The sequence below is a fragment of the Prionailurus viverrinus genome, chromosome C2 (assembly GCF_022837055.1).
Source record: "Prionailurus viverrinus isolate Anna chromosome C2, UM_Priviv_1.0, whole genome shotgun sequence".
NCBI classification, from domain to species: domain Eukaryota; kingdom Metazoa; phylum Chordata; class Mammalia; order Carnivora; family Felidae; genus Prionailurus; species Prionailurus viverrinus.
The window spans coordinates 6836856-6846275 of NC_062569.1; positions in this window are offsets into that span (position 1 = coordinate 6836856).

Below are 9420 nucleotides of genomic sequence, written 5' to 3' on the forward strand. Positions count from 1 at the left end.
TCATGACCTGAGCTGAAGGTGGATGCTCAACCGACTAAGCCACCCAGGTGTCCCTAAGACAATTTTAAAGAGCATGTTTAGAGCTCCAGCTCCCAGGATCTCTGCTCCACAAGTCCTGGTCTGGTGGGTGGGAAAAAGGGGCTTCTGGGAATGCTGGCCTGAGAGGAGGTCCTTGCAGTCAAGGGATGCTCCCTGAGCTCCCGGGGCTGTGTGTTAGACCCTGTCATCACCATGGGAGATCATCTTCGGTGTTCTCAGAGTGGCACCCTTGAGGGAAGCAGCCCTCGGGTTGATGCCAGAGAAGTGTTGTGTCTTTGGACAAGTCACCTGATTTCTCTGGGCCTCAGTTTTCCCATTGCCACTTCCCACTCTCCAATACACTCTCCACACAGCAGCTAGAATATTCTGTGCCACAGACATTTGATCAGAAATCACCTCTGCAGAAAACCCATGAACGTGGGCCATTGTTGTTACAATGAAGTCCCAGATCCCAGACATATCTTGTGAGCTCCCTGCGATCTTAGTGGTGACAATGGCCCACCCACCCCATCCCTGTGCCCCAGGGATACTGGGCTGCTTTCGGATGCTTGAATACACCACGCTACCTTCCAACTCAGAGTCCTTGAAGATGATGTTCACTCTTGTTTCCTTGCATTTAATTTCCTCCCTTCTCCTTTCGTTACTAATATTTGGTTATCCTTCACTCCTCAAAGTAAACATCGCTCCCTTGAGAATACATTCCCTGACTCTCCAAACCAGGGTGGACGCTCATGTTATGCCCTCACATGAATTCATTCTTTCATTCATTCAACACATTTTTATTGAGAGCTGTCTATGTGCCAAGAACCCACAGTTTAGCGTGGGACAGAGATCCTGAACAAATAGTTCTGCTAATGACCATGACAATGTGTCTTGTGATGACATAGCCATAATAATGCAAATTCAGGCAGCAACGGGTGATCAGTTCTCGTTCTTAGCAGCTGGCTCACCCCCATCACTTCATGAGCCTCATGATAATGCATCACACATCCTACACGAATGGACTTTTTGGGCCTCGCTTAAGGCATTATGGCAGGATTGTACTGTGCAACCAGTTACAACAGGAACAAGTAAAGGGAATGAACTGTTTATATGACTGAGCATGGAAAGCACTTCTTCAAGATATTTGTGTAATGTCTACCTTCCCTACTTACTTACTTAACTAGTGCTTACGAAGAACCTATGCCATGTCTAAGCCAAGTGCTGAGGATACAAAAATGGAAAGGTGAAGTTCCTCTCTCATGGAGCTTACATTCTAGAAGGGGAAGTAGAAAATAAACGATTAAAAAAATTAACGAACAGGAAGTTGAAATACTATGGTGTTTGTGCCAGAGAACTACCACCGGGCCAGTAATTTCAATCATTAAACCTCATGTAAAAAGTTATCTTCGCGGAAGTAGGCTCGAGTTTCTCATGAAAACAAAAACAAAAATTGTATGCAGAAAAAAAATGAACAAACACGTATGTGATGCTGTCTTTTATAAGAAATACATACATGGTCTTCGCCTCTGGGTCTGGCACAGAGCTCCTGAAACGCTTGGAGTTTCCTGTGATGAGAGTCTCTCACAATGTTAATGAGGTACCTTTTGGAACCCCACAAGGGTGGGAACTGGCTGCCAAGAGGACCCATCAGTGAGTGGAGGGTGGGAATCTCTGTCCCACCCCCTGACCTCCAGGGAAGGGAGGGCTACTAGAAGTTGAACCAGTCACCAGTGATTTAATGGCCAGTGATCTAATCAAGCGTGCCTATGCAATGAAGTCTCCATAAAACCCAAAAGGACGAGGTTGGGGGGCTTTGGGGTTGGTGAACACGTAGAGATTGGGGGAGAGCGGCATGCTAGGGAGCCCCATGCTTTTTGCTGCCTCCACGTACCCTGCCCTATGCCCCTCTTCCATCTGGCTCTTCCTGAGTTATAGCCTTTTATAATAAGCTGGTAATCTAGTGAGTGAACTGTTTTCCTGAATTCTGTGAGCCGCTCTAGCAAGCAGGGGCTCGTGGGAACCTCTGCGTTGTAGCTGGTCCGTCAGAAGCACAGGCGACGATCTGGGTTCGCAATAGGCATCTGAAGCAGAGGACAGTGTTAAAAAGGAGACAGCAGGCCCACAAGGGAGTCATTTTTGCTGAATCCCGTATCAGCAGGCAGGGATTTAACACCTAACCTCATTGTAGCCTCCATCCCCCGGGAATGTAAACTTTAGCCCGTCAACACGAATTACCTGGTGAGCACTAGGGCGATAATCTGAGGCACCTGCTCCCCTTAGGAAGGCGGCCTTGCCTGAAACAATGCATTCTTTGCTAATATCTTCCATTTTCTGCCCCCCTTGTTGCCTTTAAAAACCTTTCCTTCTCTACAGCTCAGTGGAGATCCTTTCTGTTTGTGAGACGGGATGCTGCCCTACTCATGAATTGTGGGAATAAAGCCAATTAGATCTCGTAATGTATTCTGTTGAATTTTTGTTATTTAACATCAGTTTTGAGGGTCTAACCCCTGAGCTGTGGAATCTTCTGCCAACCCCAGTTACTGTCAGAACTGAGCTGCCCTGTAGGACACACAGCTAGAATTGGAGGCTTGCTCGTCGGTTGAGAGGGAGCCGCCCCAACACACACACACACACACACACACACACACACACACAGAGCTGTTGGAAGGAGGGGTTCAGGACACTCTTAGCATATTAAAGGAAAAGAATAATTTTCCAGGAAGCAATACACTTTGCAAAGATTTCTTCTTCTCCAAACAACTGAAGAATTCTTTGGTGATGCAGACCCATCTCACTTCATTTTACCCAACCTTCTCTTCCGTACTTTATCCTAGGGACCTTCTTAGGATAGTCCCTGGGCTGAAGGTTCCTAGTGAGGACATCCCTGAAAGTCTTCTTCCCCAATAAGTTACAACCTCCCTCCATGTCTTGTAGGTGTATGTCTTGTGTTCATCTCCCTTAGAAGTTCTCTCTGTGCGTGTCCGTGCATATTCCAGCATGCCTCACGCTAGGTGTGCAGTGAGCCAACGTGGAACCCTTCTGTGATGCTGGGAGTCCCTCCAATCTCCAGCCGCTGGCGCCATGCCTGCCTAGAGAGGCACCAAGCTAAGACTTAAAAGGAATTGTTCCTTTTAATCCATCATCTATTTGCCACGCATGCATTTATCTAATTCTTTGGAATACAGATTATGGTCTTAGCCTGCTGTAGTAACCATCTCTTATCCACAAAAGGGCTTAATAGCTTACGCCTTACTTTTGAATCATGGTACCTGATGGATGTCTGGTGGATCAAATTTTCTTTATTTTATATGTGGGAAAACTGGGCTGAGAGAGGTTGAGAGGCTTCACCAGTGACCCCCAGCCACGCAAAGCATGAAGACAAGGAGGAGGGCTCAAGGTCTCCTACTCCCAGGCTCTTGCCAGCACAGATTTCCCAGATGTGACTCTCGCCTTCTTTGATTATGGTTCCTTGGGCAAGCCACCTGTTTTCAGGCAGTAACCGTCCCCTGGAATCATGGCAGTGGTCAGATGAGTGGAAGGGAGAGAATCATTGCCAGTGTCTCGATCCCTCTGTTTGCCCTGCTCCTCTGAGCTCCTGCCATCCATCTCTGTGCCTGCGATGTGCCCTGAACACAGACTGCGTGGGCGAGGGGGAGCCCGGGGCGAGGGTGCTCTGTGGAGTCCAGCCTCCTTGTCAGAACTCCAAGCGCCAGGAAAGGCGAACAGCTTGGTTTCCATGGCAACCTGCCCACCCGGTCCCTGCAGCTGCAGCCCCTCTTGGGCCCTTGAGGCGGGGGCTGCGGGTGGCCCGATGGAGCCCCGTGCCCACGTCGGCCCCCACCGGGTTCAGGCCCGAGGCAGGCTGTTCATTCTGAGCTGGAGCTTTGCCTGACATGGTTCCCATGGGGACGGATGTGGGCACACGCTGCCTGTGGTCAGATCCCCAGATCAAAACCGCCCTGCAGTTCAAGCAGCTCCTCTCCTGCTCAGAGCTCTTGGAAGAAACATGGAGCGTCAGGTCCCCTTGCCCCTCAACCCGTCCTCCAACCAAAGATAGCTTCAAGAGCTTGGCACGGTGGGGCTTTCTGCGTCATGCATGGGGCATTCCCTGCCCCCCCCCACACACACCTCACTTCCATGCCTGGGAACACCAAGATGGCAGACGCACAGTCCCCACCCTTAAGGAGGGGCAAGGACAATGGCCCATGGGCTGGTAATTACAAGGTAGCATGGTCTGGCCACAGCGGAACTAGGAACGAGAAACAGGAGGGACTGACTGACTCCGGGGAAGTTTCAGAAGGGGAAGCAGGAGGCACGGAAAGAATATGCTCTGTGAGATAGCAAGGTCTGGGTGCTGGAGAGAGAGGGAAAAGAGGGTGTGCGTCCAGGGGAAGGTGCAAGCCTCCCCCCGTGGAAGGCTGCAGAGCTCGGGCTCTGTCCTGTGGGGGAAAGAGGACTCATTTCACAAGGAAAGAAGGGTGGCTCGAGTAGCGATCTAGAAAGGTCACCGTGGATGCTGGGGAGCAATGAAAGGCAGGTTGAAGGAGGGGATGGAAGGTGGGGAGGACAGTGACGTGGCCGCAGAAATCCTGGCGAGGACCCAAGGTTGGTGACTAACCTCTCTCAGAGTCGGGGATCTCCTTCTGTGTGAGGTGTGGCCAAGGGCATTGGCCCGGTGCCCTTATGTGGAAATGGCAGAAACCCGGAGCCAGGAGATCTGGCTGTTCACTGACAATGCCCCGCCCAGCTGCTGTCACGGGTCAGATTCTCAGGAAGACTCAGAGAGGGAGGTCAACTTGCAGAGGTTTATTAAGGGGAGCCCTGGGGCCGACAGCTGTAAAAGGTGGGGGCAGCGGCAGGACAGGGCAGGGGAGAAGTCAACTGTGATGCACGTTTTATGGAGCCTTGGCCGATCCCACGGGCAGTTCTGGTGCCGAGGTGACTGTGAGAGCTGTCCTGCTCTCCAGGGGCGGGATGGCCAGGGCCTCATGTCCCCTCCTCAGTTGGTCACTGGATGTGGGCCATCCCCAGAAGGGCATCACCTTGGGGAGGCAGCCACCAGCAGCCGAGGCATCCCTAAAAGGCTGGCCGGTGAAGTCTGCCCCGAGCGCTCCCAGAGCTGGGCAGTGAGCCCTCGCCGAAGGGAAGGTGGCATGGTTCCCACCGCGTCCACCGTATCTACGACTTTGCCCTGCTTGCGTGGGGTCCTGGGCAGCTCTCCCCGCTGGAAACTTGTTGGGTCTGGATCCGTTAGTCTAGAAAGTCCTCCCAGGCTTGATTCTAATCTTGCGTGCCTCTAATGTCAGGGACGTAGTAATAATGGCAAAAATAGCTACCACGGACTCTGGCCCTTCACCCTTTGTTTCTATCATCTTGTGCCCTCCTGGGAGAGAGGTACATGTGTTATCCTATTTAACAGAGGAGGGTGCAGTGGTCATCTGGGGGAAGTAAGTGCCCGGGGCCCACAGCACCCAGGTGGCAGAGCCTGGCCCCAGCAGCAAGTGTGTCAGCCCTGGTGGGATGGCCTCTCTCCTCATTGCCGTGGTCACTGTGCCGGAAGCTGCCGCAGACGGGGCTCCAGAGTTGCGGGAAGCTGTGTGGGGGTGAACACGTGACTTTCACGCAAGCGTGGGTCAGTCAACAAGGTATCCCCACCTGCCAGGATCCCCATGCACTGAGGATGAGGCCGGCAGCGTCCCCTTCCTCCGCTCACCCACTGCCTACTGAAGCATCCGGGTCGAGAGACCTGGACTGTCCTCGGGGCCTCAGTGGGGGGAGAAGTGACCCAAGAAAAAAAGACACTGCCCTCGGTCTTGAGAAATGTATGCGTCCTGTTACGAAGCAGAAATCGGTTCAGCAAAAGTGGGGGAGACGGGGAGCTGAGCCCTGAGGACTCACGTGGCTAGTCCTCCTCCCGGGTCTGCACCCCTCCTCCTCCCTCCTAAGTACGGCTCGTGAGGTGGGCTGTGTTTCTCCCTCCCCACCTCCTGATGGCATAAGACAGTCACTCTCGTTCCGTGAGCAGCCGACCTGCCAGGAGTGTGCCAGAACCTCCTCCTCCCCTCACGACAGCCCCGGCAGGTGAGCGTTGTCCTCCCCACTTTGCAGAGGAGGAAATGGAGGCCCAGGTGGGTTAGGTCGCTCTGTCTGGATCACACAGCCATTGTGGGGCGGGCCTGGACTCCGGACTAGTCTGTTTGCACAACCACGGTGCAGGGGATCGAGAGGGTCTGGACGAAGGGACCAGCGCCGTGGAGGACAGAACAGCATGGTCTGTGGGCTGCAGCAGGAAGGGGGAAGTCACGCAGAGCCGGAGGGAGGGGAGAGCCTCTTGTTCCCGGAGCCGTGACAAGGGGGGGCTCCTGAAGCGGCTCCCAAGGAGGGGATGCAGGGGACCTGGCCTCTTGTGTCTGGGTCTCGGGGCTCCTTGGTGCAAAATGCCCAGAGGTGGCATGGGGACGGTGGGCAAAGATAAGAGAAAGGGTCTTCAGGTTTCAGTGTGCCTTGGCATCACCCGGAGAGCTTGTTAGAACGGATTCCTGGGTCCACCCGGGGATCCTGTCTCCAGATGCTGGGGAGACAGGGTCAGCAGTGGGTGCTGATGTTTCAGACCCCGACTCCACCGTGGGCATCGCAGGTGTGATGGCCTCTGCGGGCTCCTGCTACTCCTGGCATCCCAGCTCCCTGGGACTCTGCAGTGGGATTCCCTGCAGGGGCCCTCTTCCTAAGGATGGCCACTGCTGCCTCAGGCAAGGGGAGACGGGGCCCCTGTTGCTCCAGGAGCCACGACTGAGAGTGGCCATTGGGTGTATGCTTTTTGATCCCAACTTTACAGATAATAAGCCTGGAGCTCAGGGAGGCGATCCCAGAGTTTGCACAGCCAACAAGGGCCAGAGCCAAGATTAAATCCTGGAGCTTAGCTGAAACCGGAGGGCACCACGAGGACTCATCCAACACCTGCCAGGACTTGGAATGCCCTTTGCTCTGAGGGTAGGTATAAAAGGACATTTGTTTGAGAGGCCCGGGGCTCTGTAGGCATGGAATTCATCGAACCACATCCCACCCCAGACTCCCAAGCCAGGAAGGTCGCTGGAATGAAACAGGGCACTGTGCACAGTGGTCAAGGAGTTATCTGGAAGGAAATGGTATGATACCATGACTATTCCCCTCGTGGCTCCAACTTACCAGGATACGATGGACCAAGTGTGGTGAACCTGCTTCGAATTCTGGAACTGTGCGCGAGCAGGCAGCACTAAAGAAGAAAGACACTCTCACAGGGAACAGAATGGGGCTTGGAGTTATATGAATTTGAATACCAAAAGAGACGCGATTTCATTTTCCGCCCCAAGCTCCTTGTTACAATAGGATTGGATGGGGGTGGTGCAGGAGAGTTGCACTATGACTCACATTATCTTTGAAACAGAGTCACGCTCGTTTAAATGACAATTGTTTTAGAGTCATAATTGATACCTGTTCTCATAACTTCAAAGTGAAAGGAGAAAATAGATGGAAGAAAAAAATGCCTAAATCAAAGGAAAACGCATCGCCTGCTGTGGGTTCAGTAGAAGTTGGCCAAAGAGAGTTTTAGAAGAAGAGAAAACATTCGGGATCTCAAATCCCTCAGCCTTTGACTTCAGGAAAAATTCAGAGATGGGCTGGAAGGAGCGGGGCTCACTCTAAGAGCTATGCCGTGCCCAGGAGAATCGGGAGCTCGGAATACAACTTAATCCAAATGGACAAAGGAAGCATAGAATGGCTGTTAATGGATATCTCAATCCCAGATGAAATATGAATCCAAGGAGCATTTCAATATAATATATATTTAATTGAAAGGAACCACATATCTTAAATCAAAATGATGTTAGCAATTCCAGGCCGGGTAGGAATTGTTCTGTGACCTTTATTTTCTCCCTCTCTGATGCTTATTTTTGGAGAGAACTGTTAGCTCCAGAATTTGCTGAATGACCAATTGATTAAGTGAATGAAAGAAGTTGAAGTTGTCAGAGGAGGTTTGTGAAAATGGACTTTAATGAGGCAGCTAATTTCCTGTGCTTTCCAAGTTTTCTACGGTGGAAAGATATTACTTTGATAATTGGAGTAAGATTAAAACTGGGTGGGGGGCTGGTTAGGAGTCTATTTTCTTGGGGGAGAGTTTCCTCAGGGGGTGGCTAAGATGCCCACTCCCCTGGGCCCTCCCAGGGAGTTGGCCCTCCCCTGGCCCATGAACCAACCACCGAGTGAAAGACGACGGTAGATGCTGCTAGCAGGTTAGGGTGGGAAACACCTGGGCCGAGTCTCTCTGTCAGGAGTTGTGCGCAGAGTTGGCATCGCAGGGGGGGGACACCCAGATGGTCTCTCCCTCAGTAAGCCCACAGTATGGGCTGTGAAGGTTCATGCACTGGGCACACGATATTCTAGAACAATCTGGGCCTGGAGCCGATAAAGACGGCAGGACCGTCTGAAGCTGAAGAAGGACGGCTAGCAGGTGGGTGGAGACTGGGTGTCCTGAAAAGCTGCTATTAATGCAGAGGAGAAGTATGCATCCTGGCCCACGATTTCTTCCTCTAGTCAGAAAGAACTATAACATGGCAAACGGTCTCGGATCTCTGAAGGGTACGATTCCTGACACTCAGAGCAGAAAATTCATCTGAGGACTTCACTGGAGGTGGGTCAGGGTGGACTGGAGACTTCCTGGAAGGGGCATCTGAGTGGAGAGGTGGGATGGGGGGAGGGGGACACCCAGCAATGGACGAGCAGAGGGTGGCCAAATGTCACTGGCAGGAGTATGCTGTCCAGAAGCACCTCCAACCTTAGGAATTACCTTGGGTGGTCCTAAATGCATAGCCTAGAGCTCCAATCCCTAGAGATTTTTTCTTTTTCCTTCCCTTCCCTTCCCTTCTCTCCCCTTCCCTTCCCTTCCCTCTCCTCCCCTCCCCTCCCCTCTCCCTTCCTCTTTTCCTCTCCTCTTCCCTTATTTTGTCTTCCTCCCTCCCCCCTCGTCCTTCCTTCCTTCCTCCTTCCATGTGTTTGGAGTAGGTTCCAAGAATCTTCATTGTTTCGCAAGTACTCAGATGATTCTGGTGCAGGACATCAAGCCCTATATTTCAGGTAGTAGTGTGAGCTGTCATAAAATACCACAGGCTGGGGGGCTTAAACAACAGAAATTTATTTTCTTGTAGTTCTGGAGGTTGGAAAGTCCCAGATTAAGTCTGGCAGGGTTGGGCTACTGGCGAGAGCTCTCTTCCTGGATTGTCGACATCCACCTTCTCACAGGGTCCTCAAACAGCCTTTCTGCTCCGCGTACAATCTCTGGCATCCCTTGTTCTTCTTCTTTTTCTATTTTAAGTTTATTTACTTATTTGGAAAGAGAGACAGTGTAAGTGGAAGGGGGCAGGGGAG